The 16,506-nt window shown below is 39.2% G+C and overlaps 1 long non-coding RNA gene across 1 annotated transcript in view; it reads left to right on the plus strand.

Annotated features, from left to right (window-relative positions):
* Window positions 1-16,506, plus strand: part of LOC142831006 (uncharacterized) — a 121,582-nt gene that overhangs the window by 46,077 nt on the left and 58,999 nt on the right. Inside the window, exons 2-3 of the long non-coding RNA XR_012906591.1 lie at window positions 6,773-6,943; window positions 7,920-8,047. This is a non-coding gene — a long non-coding RNA (uncharacterized LOC142831006). The remainder of the gene's footprint in view (window positions 1-6,772; window positions 6,944-7,919; window positions 8,048-16,506) is intronic.

Genomic DNA, 16,506 nt, shown 5'->3' on the forward strand with positions numbered 1-16,506 from the left:
GTCATATTACCTACTGGCCATTTTCTGTTACATGTTATGCAGCGATCTGCAGATTGCTCTGTTAGTTACTTACATAAAGTAACCTGTTACAAACTACTGATTGAGGAGTTTTCAGAAGTAATCTAGTAAATGTTGGTTGATCAATCAGAGGTTATTAGTTTTGTATGAAAGCAATCTTTTTATAATGCTTGAGGATGCATTTATGCTTCATCTCACTTTTCGTTATTAGAAATCAGCAAAGCTAGTTTACGATGGGACTTGCCCAGTATTGCTCTGGTCTTTAATTCAAATAATTTTTTTTCTTCATTTAAATATTTTTTCTGGAATGGGGATGAGGAGTTCCATGTGTAGGCTGCCCCAGAGAGAGAGAACAACCCTAGTTCTCTCTCACCGCAGAAGCTTGAGGCCAGGTGGGAAACAGGCATCATTGGTCACTGTATCTTCAGCAGGCACAGCTGGGAGATAGGTGCATGTCCCTTGTTGGTGGAACAGACAGACAAACAGACATGCAAACAGATAAACTCTCTGAACTATATAGTAGATAGCTGTCCCTTTCTCCACCCCTTCCCCTGCTGGTCCAATGGGGTTATAGCTGCCCCATTCTCCATCTCTGGCCCTTTGCTCCCCCCTCCTCTCCCCATGGTCATTTTTCAGTATAACTGTCCCTCCTTCCAGACCCCTTTTTTTCCATTTTATGAGGAAAAAATCAAATTCCAGGTACATTCCATTGTCCTGGGACAGCCCAACTGTTACCTTGTTTTAAATTGTTAGAAGAAGATACTGCATACAAATTTGGTGGTTCTAGCTCTTACCTTTTAGAAGGGGTTTTTGAACAAATGGACTCACAGATGGACAGACAGACATATATTTCTAAAATATATAGTAAGTTGATATTATATATGGAGTATAGGAACAAAACCCCTTTGAAAGGCAGAATGTAAAAAAAATGGAGAATGGAAAAAAATTTAGGGGACTCTGCAGTCTTTGTGATTTAGTGTTGGAATCCTTGCAAATGGAGAGTCTAGATTTGATTGGGAGTGAACTTCTCTTTTTGTTTTCTCCCTGCAGAATAAAACCTTTTCTTAGGAAGAACCTTTTCTAGAGGAATTATAAGTTAGTTTGAGTCCTGCATGCCAGCGAGACTAAGCTGAAGGGTGTTGGTCAAATCAGTAAAAAAAAAATAATTTTCACAAAATATTTATCCAACAATAGCTCTTTTTTTAATATTGCCAGTCATAAGGCAGGTATACTGTGTAGGAAAGATTTATGTGGCACCAAGGTTAACAGGATTATGATGTAATGTCTATTATCATAAGTAAACAATTAGTTGATGTGAAACATTATGTTCTCAATGGGGAAAAAATGGATTTCTAGATCAAAGAAGGTCAGCATTGAGAAAATGTAATGGTTATGTTTCAGAGAGGTAGTCATCTGTGGCATCTTGAAGACTAATACATTTATTAGGGCATAAGATTTCATGGACTGCAGCTCACTTCATCAGATGCATGAACTGAAAGAGACAGATGGCAGACATATATATATATATATATATGACACACAGATTGGTGTATTACATGATTATTAATTAGGCTAATTCAATCTGGGTTGATGTGACACTCTTCCAATGGTGGTAAGTTGAGAATACCCTCTAAAGGGCAAAATTACTTCTTGTAACAAAATAGCCATTCCTCGTCCCAGGACTCCTTGTAGTAGCTCAGTTATTTTACCTTCAATATTCTTGTTCAGGGTATGTGGAAAGGGGAAGCCAGGGTTGAGGTATTGATTATAAAGTTCTTGTTAAACTAAACTTAATTCAACCATGAGCATGTCCCAAATTTTCAGTAGCCGTTGTTCCAGCATGGGAATCTTATTGTCACAGTGTTTTACTGTGATACCTGTTCAAACAGACAGCAGTAATGGGTTCATAAGAGTTTATGCTTTGTTCCCCAGTTTATGACCATCCCTAGAGACAAAGCTGGTTTCAGAACAATTCGGATGTGTGCTATTTTTCAGTGACTTCTGAAATAATTTCACTTGCACACCCAGGTGATTACAGCAACCTTTCTGATTTCAAACTCTTCAACATCTAAAGTTTCCCCATCTCTCAAAGACTATCAGGGTCAAAGCCTGACCTATAACTATTGATTCTGTGTCATAAAATCGGATGACTAGATTGATGTTTTGTTTATATTGTTGTGTACCTTTTGGGCTAGAGCTTACTTGGCTTATGAATGTTTAAACCTTTTTATCAAGTTTTTACTTGAGCAAGGGGGTAGTGGACACATCTGTGCACTGAGGCGTTCCTGTGTTCTGATGCTATTGTAACCCAGACACATTCTGGGCGTGGTTTGCTGTCCCAATGTAGAGGCATTTAGACCACTTAGAGAGCGAAAGAATGAGTTTGCTCTACAGCCTCAGCTGAGAGCCAGCTGGCTTTTAGTTCAAGCAGTAGAGGCTCATGCACTAAGCTTCGGAAGTCCCAGGTTTTGTTCTGCCTGTTGGCATTTCACTATGACATGTCCTCCAATGCTGTCATGGCCTAATCAGTGTATATTTAAATAATAAAGATTTTGAACACATTTATCTAAAGGTAACTGTGGTAGTTTGTATACGATCAAGATTTGTTTTGAGACTTTATTGTTTGGCATTAAATGTAATCATTTGGATAATATTGCCTTCCAGTGAAAGCCTGCACATTCATCATTGCAGATTTAAATTTGAATTGCTAATGCACATGAGCATTTCAAAACTTTTTTCATGCTGCTGGAGATTCTGGAACATAAGGAACATTTCATAGTTCTGCTCTCTCCATGGGATTATCTAGACTATGGCGAGGCTGTTGGCTCCACTGCCATAATGAAACTCAATAGCTGAGTTATTCATGGAGATGGGATATACACCTGTCCGTGTTGCCTGGCGATGATTCTGTTTTATGTTATGAAAGGTATTAACAGTGATGCTAGTCATATGCCCAGTGCAGGTGCTTGTTTACCAGGAGATCTGGTTCCTTGAAAAAAATAGAACTGCATTAGGATTAGGGGAAAACATCCCCCAAATAAGCTGGGAAGCATGTTGGCGATTCTAATGTCTGGTACAGTGAAAGGCCAATTCCCTTTCCCTCCAGCCTTCCAGGAGGAGAGGGTGTTTTGCACTAGCAACAAGGGTAGGGCCTTTTAAAAATGTGGAAAGGGTGGGGATGAAGGCACCCCACACTCAAGCTACATCTACAGTGCAGCCTTTGTTGGCAGAGACAATGCAAATGAAGCACTCATTAGCATTTCTCACACTCTCATTTGCATAGTCTCTTCCGATCTGTTTTGCAGAAGAGGTTCTTGCGCAAAAAAACGCAGTGTAGATGGGGCCATTTTGCCAATAAAACCCTTTTGCACAAGAACCCTTATTCCTCAAAAAAGCAGGTATACAGGATCTTGTGCAAAAGGGTGTTTTGCCCCATATACACTGCATTTTTTTGGCACAAAAATCTCTTCCGCAAAATGGATCGGAAAGGACTATGCAAATGAGAGTGCGAGAAATGCTAATGAGTGCTTCATTTGCATTGTCTCTACCAACAAAGTCTGCAGTGTAGATGTTGCCTCAGATGGTACAGGACCTGCATTTCCAGATAACTTACTAAGTCTAGGAAGCTAATAAAATTTTAACATAATTCAACTACGTTCCTGGTGTCTTGTGTCTCTACCTGCAAAATCTGGGGACAGTTAATCTCTACTGTCTCCAACTAAAACAGAATGTGATCCTACAAGGATCAATCCAGTCCCTGTAAAGATCTGACATATGTATATATTTGTAGAAGACAGTCAGCACAAACAAACAATTCATGCCCAGCAACTATTTAATACAAACATTGGAGGGGTGTGCTTGTGTACATATGTGACAGTTTAATTGGGGTTGTAAAAAAGGAAATGCTGCCAAAGGAAGGGGAAAACTACAAATTTAGTAAATAATGATTTATATGCAATAAATGTCAGTTGTAAGCAAGGCACCAATAGCCAATCAAAAATCACCCAGATATTGTAATTCCTCAAGAATTTTCTGGGGCCCTTTTCTGACTGATTACTGATGATTTTTAATCTCCAGCCTGTTTTCTAGAAAATCAATATGACATCACACAGCAAACTTTCATTCAGCTCACTAATAGCATATCCTGCATCCCTTGCTCTCTCAAAAACCAGTAGCCACATTGGGATGTTTGAGCATCACACAAAAAGCACCCAGAATTATATTTGTCTATATACAGTACTGCTGCGATTAATGGCAGCATTTTTTAAAATGTCACAATGTGTAATTAAAATTTCTTCAGCCTTTTTCAAATGATCAAGCATTTTGAAAATAGACAAGATCATTGTTTTATCTGCAATAAAGTCACAGGAATTGCCATAGATATAGCAATAGTATTATACATATAATTATCACAGTGGTAATTTATTCAATAAAGCTCTCTTTTAATTACAGGAACCCATTACACTGAATGATGTGTTAAACATGATTTATATCTTGGTTGTAAATATTCAGAAATAGTCTCCTTTACAGTGAAAGCAATTCTTTACTGTTCTCCCCTTGCATTAAACTTCTGAGTGCTGATACGACAGAAAGGCACTATCCAGGGATCACATAGCTACTGAATACTCCATGTGACTCATGAGTTATAGACACAGAGGGGATAGTTTAAATTCATCTGGCTAGAATAGCATTATATACTTAATAATTGTCCATAATGTTCACAGTTTGAAGAGACAGAAAACATCAGTGTATTCAAAGGAGACTAAATCAACATCTTAAGCTACCACCAGTTGGAAAATGATTGTTCCAAGATGTCAAGAGTATATTTCTACGTGATTGTTAAAGATTGGAAGAAATACAGAGGCTCTTAGGCTATGTCTACACTATGTGCTTTGCCAGAAGAGGCAATGCAAATAAAGTGCGGATTAACATTTTCTTGCGATTCATTTGAATAATCTCTTTCCAGAGTAGGCATAAGGATTTTAAGCAAAAGGGAGGTTTTGCGCAAAAAGGAAATGTCCACACTGATTGTTTTTGCACAAAAACGGATTGGAAGAGATTGTGCAAATGAAGTGCTAATCCGCATTTCATTTGCATTGCCTCTTCTGGCAAAGTGCATAGTGTAGACATAGCCTTTAGAGGAGTAAATACCTTGTACCCTACGAAGAGGCTCCCTTGTAAAGAGCAGGGTGAATTTCTCTTTATCGCTGAGGGTATGATTACACTACAGAGGAAGATCGAAGTTGCTGCTGTTGATCTTCCAGGGTTCAAATTGGCAGTCTAGTAAAGACAGCTAATTTGAAGTGAGAAGGGCCCTTTGGTCGATGCTGGTAATCCTGCTTTTATAAGGAGTAAGGGAAGTTGAAGGAAGAACACTCTTCCATTAACTTCCTGAGGTGTAGACAACACCAAAAGCCGAGTTAAGCTACTTCGACTTCAGCTATACAATTAATATAGCTGAAGTTGTGTATTTTAATATGACTTTGTCCCATAGTGTAGACATATGTTACGTTACCCCAAGAGGGGGAGGGAAGAAAGCACAGCTTTCCCTCCACAGATGCTATGCTACCAGAACTTCCTTTGTTGCCCATTTGTACCCCCGTAGGTGAAGTTGCAACCACTTTGCATTGTTACCACTTGGATCACCACACATCTCTCTAATGTTATGGCTCTCTGCCAACAATTCCAGACATGGACCAGACTAAGCCAGAATCTCCCCTATCTAATTCATATTAAATATATTATTATATTCTTTGTCATTGTAGCTTCTATAGCGGTTTTCAGTGCCACAGTTTCTGGTCACAATGATCTTTAGAAATGTAAACACATTCTCATAATAATGCCCATGAACATATAATACATCTTTGCTATTTATCATATCATGTCATATTTATCATACAGTGGTCTACACATGGAGAGGGAGGAACTACGAAATATTCCTTATGTTCCAGAGTCTCCAGCAGCATTCAAAAATTGAGCCTAAGAGCCTTCTAACTAAATCAGATTCCTCTATAGAGTTCATTTGCCTGCCTCTAATTTCTGAGCAGTAGGAAACATAAAATCCACCACGCCATCCTAGTCTGATAGTGCAGCTATAGCAATATGACTCCTGGAATCTATACTCCCAGCTGCTGCTAACTCCTGGACAATCCAGGGGAAAAGGAAAACTCTCCAACTCTCTGTCTTTGTGTGGTGGAGCCTCTAAAACCCTGCCCAAAGAAAACCTTATGGACATCACAACTTAGGGTCCCTCCCCCGCACTCCAAAGTTTCTGTGAAAGGGCCATCTGGCCCTCACAAATCAGTGATTTCAACCCACAAGAAAGTCACTGCAGCTCCTGACACTGACATTTTTTATCTCCACACTGGTCTAGAGGAATTATTTGGTGTGGGAGGTCAAGCCAAAACATCCAACAACCCCGCCCCTAGCCAAGGAGCAGGGATGGAAGGGAGGAGAACAATGCTCACATTCATTTCTGTTTTCCTGTTTCTCCCTGAGGCAAGTCAGTTTTGGATCATGCACTGTCAAAAAGGGAGAAAAAATTCCTAAGAAGTCAAAACATTTCATTTTGGCATTTGCTAAATTAAGTATTTTCTTCTTATTTTTGAAACAATGTTTGTTTTGAAATCCAGCTAGTTTTAATTTTAAAATGTTAAACGCAAAGCAAATGATTGTTTTTGTTGAGATAAAGCTACAACATTGTTCTCTGTGTTGACCCAAAGTTATTTTGTTGTTTTTGTTTTTTATTTTTCAGTTCAGCCTCTGAACCAAAAGAAATAGTCGGTTATTCACTCTGATTTATTATAAAGGCTCCTTTTGAATCTGAACGAGAAAATGGGCTTCCACTATATCTATCTATACCAGAGGTGGGAAACCTTTTTTGGGCTAAGGGCTGCTGACCCACAGAAAAATAAGTCTGGACCAGGTTAGTAGATTTTGTGTTCTCTGGCACCATGGGGGAAAAGGGGTTGGAGCACCAGCACGGGCTCCTAAATGCTGAGGGGGAGCCCTGAGCCTCAGGGTCTGGATCCAGGCAAACCTTAGGTTCCCCACCCCTGATCTATACACACATTCAATCCAGGAACCCCCATTCCTCTCATTTCAAAGTCCACCTGAGATTGAACATGCATAATGAGGAGTGTAAAAATAGGGGAACCTTTGCTGACTCAGACATGGAATAAAGAGAAAGTTATAGCTGTGGTTCAAACTTTGGAAAAATGGGAGCATATTCTTATCTTAGATCTGCTGGTGTAAATCCACTGATATAATGGATTTACTCCAGATTGACACCACTACTACCAACATCAATCTGGCCTAGAGAATCATGTTAAGAGTTTGAAGAATACTTCCAGGGATTACATTTCATTCTATTAAGAATAAAATATGCAGAAGTCTCCAATTAATGGCATATCAACTTTTTTATTAATTTGGAATCCTTACTCATCATCATTCATGAGAGAATTACTGAGATTTTGACTTTGTGCTTTGAAAAGTCATAGCAATCATCACTTCAGCAAAGAGAACAACATAATAACAGCTTTCTTATGGAAATTCTCACTATCTCTTAATGTTCAATGGAACGTGAAAATACATGCACTTTGTATGAGTATAGGAATGAAGAAAAATGTATCAAGCAAACATTTTAGTAGTTCTTCAAGAGTTTGTATTGCTTTCAAAATAGTATTATTTTTCAGAGATAGCTTTAGTGATCTGTTGGCTGAGGGATAGATCAAAGAACACACAGAGCATTCTTTTCCTGCTTTTTATGGTTAGACAAGAGCAGAAAGGAAAGACAAAACATTCCTAAACATTAAGGCATCAACATGTGTTTTATCTACTTAAAACAGTCCTGATAGGTGTGGATTAAGTAGAGAATTTTTTCTCCCACTATCCAATTGCAGGATTCACAGCTCTACCCAAGGGAGGGAACTGAGGACATTCCAATGATTTGGATTCAACCAGAGTCTTAACAAGCCAGAAGTCTATTTCATCACTACTAGAAGCCTGATCCAAGAACATTACATTTATTGTATGTATTTAATTCCTTTAACCTATATTAACTCTCATGTCTTTCTTTCTTTCTTTCTTTCTTTCTTTCTTTCTTTCTTTCTTTCTTTCTTTCTTTCTTTCTTTCTTTCTTTCTTTCTTTCTTTCTATACTAAAGGATTGGCAGCAGTATGATTACTGAATAAATTCAGAGATATATATTTACCTGGGTATGTGGCTAGTCTTTTGGGAGCCGAAAAACTTTTATTTGATTAAATTGTTTTTTTAAAAACCTATCATTAAGTTTAATGTTTTTGTTGGTTACACAACGACTGGCATGCCTAAGGAAACTGATTTTCTGACTTCTCATTAGCCAGTATAGTGAAACAGAAGTTAAATTTTGTTGCTGATTTGGTTTGTTATGGAAGGTTAACTATCTGGTTTGGGATGTGTTTGGCTGTTTCTCAGAAGTTTATCCTAAATTTGGTATTCTCTGTTGTGACCCACAGAGACACAATTATAAAGGAGTTTGAAGCACTTTTCACTTGCTCTTATTGAAGATATGGTGATCTCCAATAAGCGTATTAACATGTTTAAGTTTTCATTGTTTTAATATGTGTCCTCTGTAATGCTTTCACCTTAAGAAGGCATGTGCTTGCTTAGTAAGAGTTGTGTGGTAGCTTAACTGTGGGTGATAGTGCTTGAGAAAGGAAGGCAAACCTGTGGTGCTGAAGCAGTTTGACTTGCTGGGGAATTCATGGTTCAGAGGATTAAGCAGGAAAGAGGTAAAATGGAAATGCCTTTTATAGCTTCTTTCAAGTGAAGGGAAATCCACTACTCTCACTGCGAAAATCCACAGCAGCAAAATGGTCTTTGGAGTTACATGGGCAAGTCCCATGTCCATGGATTATTTCGTTTAGTTAAAGCAGGAGCCATTACCTCTACCCCAGACAGGAACATTCACAGGAAAGTGTACTGAGTGTAGGTGGGCATTTTCCACAATGAGTTTAGTATTCTTTTGAAAGGCCATTCAACTTGAAGAGTCCCTTCAAGATGTGCAGGCTAAATACAATTTCAGAGTTACAAAAAAAATTGAAATTCAGATATGGAGCCAATACTATAACTTCAAATACAAAAATGGTTCATGCATAGACACAGCATAATCTTATTCAGCAGATCATACCCATTCTACAGACACCTTGCTTGATACACTTTGTACAAGAATGTTTTCAATTATATAACAATGATCAACAAGGCCAGATTTTAATCAGATAATATCGCACACTCAGAAGTGGTTTTCTGTGACTGCAATATCACAACAGCTTTTGCACGGAATGAGAACAATACTCATAAAAACTGTGTTGGCCTCCTTCCATACAGCCTGAGTCTTTGACCTGGAATAGGTAAATCATAGACAATGAGTTTCTCCTCAGGCTATATCTTCAAAGGATTGGGTATGAAGACAGATATTTACAGTCCCACCTCTCCAATATTTTCTAGGAAACATCCTCAAATTTGTTTATCCCAAACATTCTCTCTTGTCTGACCAATTGTTCAGGAGAGTCAGTAGCACTACATACAGTTTACATTAGTTATGTCTCCTCCGCTAAGAAATTCCGGACACTCTTACAATAATACATAGTTTCTTTAATATTAATGTATCAATAAACTACTCAAAAGTAATTCAGCAATGCTTAATTTAATTCATTAAGTCTTGTCCAGGATATTACATGAAATTACTCTATCTGTCACAATGGTTTTCTCATAAATCTCTTAATGCTACGTAGTCAAAAACAGCATTTCAGAGTGTTATAGAAGACTTCCTTTTGAGACGCTGAGTTCCCTAACATTTGGTAGCTCTAATGGAATTTGAAAACATATTGGAAGATCAGGTTATTAGCAACAAACTCAATCTCAAGGCAGAACAGGGTATTAACCATCTGATCACCGCCGTGACCTCCTTAATTTCATTTAAATAGTAAAGCCAACCAGAGGTGAGGTCATTCAGAACCTTTCACTGCTGGACATTGATTAATATTACTCTTATCATTTAGTGTTTACATTAAAGCTCTGTTGTACAAGGTGGTCCACAAATTCAGAGGAAGACATGCTGCTGCTCCAAAGGGTTTTCAAAACTAGTTGACTAGTTGGGTGAATGAATCCAAACCTAGTCTATATAGTTAGATTTGTAATCTCTGTTTGGAATTACAGTGCATTTTGACTGAGCCAAGTTTTTCATGAGTTTACTTTGTCAGCTTGGAGGAAATTAGGAGCAGGTTGTGTGCGAGAGAAAAAGGAGGCTGTTCCCTTAAGAAAGACTAGTGTGATGCAGGGAAAAGGAAAAATGAGTGCATGTATACACACACACACACACACACACACACACACACACACACACACACACACACACACACACACACACACACACACACACCTCATGAGACAGAATGAAATCCTAGTCCCCCTGAAGTCAATAGGAGTTTTGCTTTTGACTTCACTGGAGTCAGGATTTCATCCAAAGATTTAGCAATAGAATTTGAATTCTACAGTGACAGATAACAAAAATTGTGCTACTATAAATATTAATCAGTTCAGTTGCAGTTATTATTTTTTCTTGTGGTCTCTTTGGCTCGGGAAAAAACTTATTTCTTACTTAGCTGGATTTAGTTCATTCAGGATATTTCATTAAAATGGCAGCCTAGGCTTCATATCCCCTATGGACCAGAAACTGGAGAGATGCTGTCTGCAATGATCTCAGCATACCAATTATACAAGTGTTGGCTAAATCCACTGTTGTTACCATGTACTTGTGTTATGTGTACATAAACAATATATGAGAATACATCAAAAGAGGAAGAACTGGGCTGGGCTGTCATTGTTGTCATGTTTCTACAACAAGCACACCAGAAAGTTAATAAGAACTGTGGCACATCACTAAAATAAAATAAAAAGTTTGGCTGTTCTATCAGAAATGTGTGATATGTGCACCTTTGACTTTGTAATAAATCTGTGACTAATCAGGCTTTTATAATTGTCATTGTGTTGCACCCAGTAGCTAATTGGAACTTCAGTGCTGTGACTCTGATGAGCGATTGTGTTCTCTCTGCTAAAGGGTAGGGCAGTGGAGCCAAAAGCCTCGCTGGGCAAGGTTGGTGGGGGACCTTGTTCCGCTACCCTGGAAGGAGCGGAACCGTGGGTGGGAAAGACAGGCCTGGGGCTAGCTTTCTCCAGGTAGGCTCAGGGCATCTGGAGAATGCTGTGCCTCCCACAGGTAGCCATAATAGAAACAGTGGCAGCTGGGAGGTCTGGGCATTTTTGTATCATCGAGCTCCAGGGCAGATGTTCCCTTTCCCCCACTTGTCTGTCAGGAAAGTCTGAGCAGAGGGACACCATACAAGCTAAGATGTTTATTATAGTTAGAGCCAGTTGAAAAACAAGGATGAGGAGGGCATTTGAAAACTTAGAAAAACTTCCAATTTTGGGGGTCAATATTTGATTTTTTTAAAAGAAATTGACATTTCAAAATGTGAATACCATTGCCTTCTGCATATGGCTACAAGACATCATGCAAAGGTCACAAAAGTAGTTCACAATATTTCTCTTTTTCAACATTGGAAGTGTATGTTTAGTTAGCAGCTGTGGCCCTGCAAGAGTCTGTTCCCTTAGGCTGTGTCCAGACTCAGGGGTTTTTTCGGGAAAAGTAGCCTTTTTCCGAAAAAACTTCCCCTGCGTCCAGACTCAAGCCGCGTTCTTTCGAAATTAAATCGAAAGAACGCAGCTTTTCTTTCGATGGCGGTAAACCTCATTTCACAAGGAAGAACGCCTTCTTTCGAAAGTTCCTCTTTCGAAAGAAGGCGTTCTTCAATGTAAATAGGGCTTCTTCAAAAGAGAGCATCCAGACTCACTGGATGCTTTCTTTCGAAAAAGCAAGCCGCTTTTTCGAAAGTTCAAAGTGCAGTCTAGACGCTCTCTTTCGAAAGAGGCTTGCAATCTAGACATAGCCTTAATGTGATAGGAATAACTCAAATATTTTTAACATGTTATGTATGGAATGAGCACATTTAGCCACAAGAATATCATTAGATTTCAGAGTAAAGCTAATATGTAGATTGGTTAATTTGATCTACCTCTTTTACTACACATTATATATACTCACCATTTTTGAAGAGACTAAGGTTAGAATAACTAGTCCATAACAATATTTACTAAAAAAATGTGTATAACATATATAAAATACATACACACATATTAAAGACCAGAAATAATATGGTAGAATGGGGAGATATGATTTTATATTTGTCAATATAATAAAGAATATTATATTATTAAATATTATGTACTATTAAAGAATAGTATAAATATTAAAGGGTGTAATATAATTTGGGGTCATTCTTTAGATATTAATTAGGTGAGAGAGTGTCAGCATTGTAAATGGGAGCCAGGGAGGCAAAAGATACGGAATCTGCCAAGAACTATTTTATTTTCAATGCCATGTCAGGCAGTACCTGACCTGTTATTTTTATCCTTACATGAAGGACAGAGGTCAATATTGGTTATCTGCTATTTTAACAACAAATAGAAAAGTCATTTATCCTGTGCAGGAATAGATTTGCAAGACAAATAGTCTTACATAGCTCAAGAGTCTGCCTGTGTGAAGGAGTTTTCTTAAATGTCCCAGGAGTTCAGAATAGCTACTTGTTCTCTTCGACACTGCAGTTCAGAGAGCTCTTAAGCTCTATTTATTTTGCATATTTTCTGATGCTTTATTGCTTTTGATATAAAGAAAAGACTGTTTTGTAGCAAGGCAATTACAGACAGGAGTAATTTTACTTTTATTTTTTGAACTCCAACAGTGGATGAAATCCTGTTCCCATTTATGTCAATGGAACGACTTCTATTAACTTAGGAGGGAGCTAGGATTTCATCTAATGTGCTTGACCCTCCACAGTAGGTAAGGAAAGATATCATCCCTGGCTCAAGGACCTTACCAAGTAGAGTGCTTTAGGTAATGCAGTTTGAGGGCCCTTAGCATCTTGCAGAATTGTATGCTAGAATGTATTTAAATATTCATAGATTTTAAGGCTAACAGGAACTTTCACAAATCACCCTTTATAAACTTCTATCATACCATATGCCATGCAAATTCACTCAGTAATTACTTCATCAAATCTATAATTTTTGGGTGAAAGCAAAACACCTCATGTGCAAAGACATCCAGCAGTGATTTAAAGAATTAAAGTGATGGAAGAATCAGCTATATGGATGACATAGTCTGTTTTATGTATTTGATGATTTAAAATGCACCCATTTGAGTATGTATTTCAGATCACTTTACTTCCTTTAGAATTATATTACTTCTACCTTATTTGAGAGAGATTCTCCATTCTGTTAGGGAGTTAGCAGATATTTGAGCTTACAAAGTCTTATTCAGGCTCACGTACACATGGTATTCTGGCACTTATATGTCCCTAAGAGAGGCATACGTTGTTTTCTCCTCAGAGAGCGAACCCACAAAATGCTGAGGCCCTGCCTCAAATTACTGACTGCTCTCTGTTTCTTATAGAAAGCACTCAGCATAGCACAGGCAGAGGTGGCCAATCTGTGGCTCAGAGCCACATGAGGTTCTTCAGAAGTTAATATTCAGCTCCTTACATAGTCACCAAATTCAGGGCTGGAACTACAGGTGCCAACTTTCCACTGGGCCGGAGGGTGCTCACTGTTCCACCCCCAGCTCTGCCCTGGGCACTGTCCCCCTCCACCCTTTCCCCCTAGGATCCTGCCACTTCCTTCCCTCTTCACTGAGCCTGTCACACGCATGCTTCCCCCCTCCAGTGTCTCCCACTGAGAAAGAACTGATCATGGTGGGTGGGAGGAAAAGGAGAAGGAGGCCTGACCAGTGGGGTTGCTAGTGGGCAGGATGTACTGAGAATGGTGGAGGGGAGATGATCAGGGCTGGTGACACACAACTGTTGCTCTTTGGCAATGTGAATTGGTAAATTCTAGCTCCTTCTCAGGTTTAGGTTGGCCATGCCTGGTACACATAGTCATATGTGTACCATTTAAAATCCTGGTTTGTTCCAGGAAGCTATGTTGGAGACTTGAGTGTTTAGGATCTCCCTGCATCCAGGTACATGCATCCAGGCTAGAGCTGTGCAGAATATGGAGGAACTAACACAAATTACGAATTGTCGCTAATTTAATGCATGCATGTGCTTTGTTTGTTTGTTTTCAAGAAGCCTGCACACCACATCTCTGGTGTGATTGGCTTTTTGATAATAATCAGAAATTTCCTAACAGAAAATAAAGAAATATTTGAGTACAGACAGTGTTATTCCTAGTGGCATCTTCAAAACATTTTGAGTGCATTTATTTCAGTCAATTACCTCTAATGCATTTGGACTGCCTGAACAGCAAATGAATAGGGTAGACGTATGGCATGTACACTCACACACACAGACATGCACAGAGGATCTCAGCAACTTGCCGTCATTATGTTTGAAACTCATCAGAGGAAATCTACAAGATTATCGGATCACCCATTGAAACAAGCAGAGGTGTCAGGCCTTTTTGCCACTAATGGTGTATGCAATACATTCTTGATAAAATCCAAATTCTTCGCTGCAACTAACAAGTGTAAAGCAGGGATTATCAAGCCAGAAGGGTCCCTTGTGATCATCTAGTGTGGTTCCCTATGCAACAGGCCATAGGACTTCTATGAATTAATTTGGTTGAACTAGAGCATATATTTTTTTAGAAAAAAAAACAGCCAATCTTAGCTTTAAAATTGCCAGCGATGAGAAGGAAGTACAGGGAGCTCTCTGACCCACATACTCCTAGTCATGAGCTATCACACAGAGTAAATTGGAGCAGCATCTAATTTATGTAGACTACCAGCATCCGGAAGAAGCTAACACTGCAGCTGGGATCATGACAGAAGAAAGAAGTCCCTGCTATGCCACATTGACCTATTAATGTGATACATAACGTCCCCATGGCTATTATTAATCTGGTCCTAGGACTTTCTTAACATTTATTTTTGGATTAGACCAGTTCATTTGATTAACAGTCCAATTAGATTATCACAGGGTCATATGACCTGCAATAAAGTACCAGACTTATCTGGGTTAGTCGTCCTGTCTAGTATCATGAAACCTTTGGCAATGACCCAATAGCAATACTCCAAAGGAAGGTGAACCATATCCATAACACTACACAACGCCAATTATACACTACTGTACGTTGGAACCTTCAGCTGATGAATGTATGCCTTGAAGCATGAGATTCAATATTAGCTTATTTTGCATACAAGCCTTACAAACTTTGAGGTCATGAAATTATTTAGCCACAGTGCTTGACTTTATGACTGGCTATTGCATTGTACTCCGTAAGTAGATAACATGCCATACAAGGGCTGCTTGATATAAGCAATTTTCTGCCTGATTCTCATTTACATGTGAGTTTAAAGGGGCATGGGAAAAAGTGGACTAACTGCTGTCGCTGGGCATGAGCTTTCTCTCTAACTGACATCTCCCGTTGGTTTTTCTAGCCCTCTCCTTTGCTTCCTCCCATGAGCTGACTCTTCAACTATATCACAATTTAAGCTCACTTAAGTCCACCCCAAAAAAAGGATAATATGAACTCAAAACTAGGATCATCTCTCATCTGAGAAGTCTTCAACACTGCCTGTCTGTTTATGGCTTGTCTTCCTCTAGCCAGTCCTTTTAAATAGCTTCCAAGGCCTGGTCTTACCACCCACCAACAGGCTTATCGCGCAAGATGTCTCAAGCTTTTAGCTGAAACCAGGCCTCCCTCACCAAAAGAAAAGAAGAGCTCTGCTCACCTTTCTGGTCAGCTCCCAACCCGAGCTGAGTCTACTCTTTTAACTCCCCTCTGTATTCCTGACATCTGCTCCAGGTGTAACAGGCCCAGACCAACAGAGTCCAGAAGCTTTCATTATCCTCTTCTAACCAGTGTGGGTCCACAAATAGGCCTTAAAATGGGTCTTATATTCACCTCATGGCTAGGGCCAGTCCTAACCAATTAGCCCCGGGCCAGGTAGTTTTAAAAAAAAAACCCAGACAAAAATGTGTCAAGCAAAAAAGAAAAAAAAAGTCAGGGAGTAATCAGAGGGGAGGAGTCGGGAGGTCAAGCCCACCCCTAAGACCAGCTCTGTCGGCAGCCCCTTGAAAATGGCAGGCCTGGGTGACCGCCCGGCTTGCTTGCCTCTAAGACCGGGGCTTATGGCTATAATGTAAATGAAAATCAGGGGTGAAAGCCTGGCCCCATTGAACTGCCTAACAAATTTTTCATTGACTTCAATGGTGCCAACATTTCATCTCAGGCCTTTCTTCGTCTTTTGCGTGGGTGGAAGCTTCTCCTTCAGCTGAATTAGTGTTGAGCTGAAACGATGAAGTGAAAAGAAAAATCATGTCATCTTTCATTCCTTTTCTTAACCTGTGTATTGAAACAAGAAAAAAAACATTGCAGGATGAGCTCAGAAGT

The sequence above is a fragment of the Pelodiscus sinensis genome, chromosome 11 (assembly GCF_049634645.1).
Source record: "Pelodiscus sinensis isolate JC-2024 chromosome 11, ASM4963464v1, whole genome shotgun sequence".
Taxonomy (NCBI): domain Eukaryota; kingdom Metazoa; phylum Chordata; order Testudines; family Trionychidae; genus Pelodiscus; species Pelodiscus sinensis.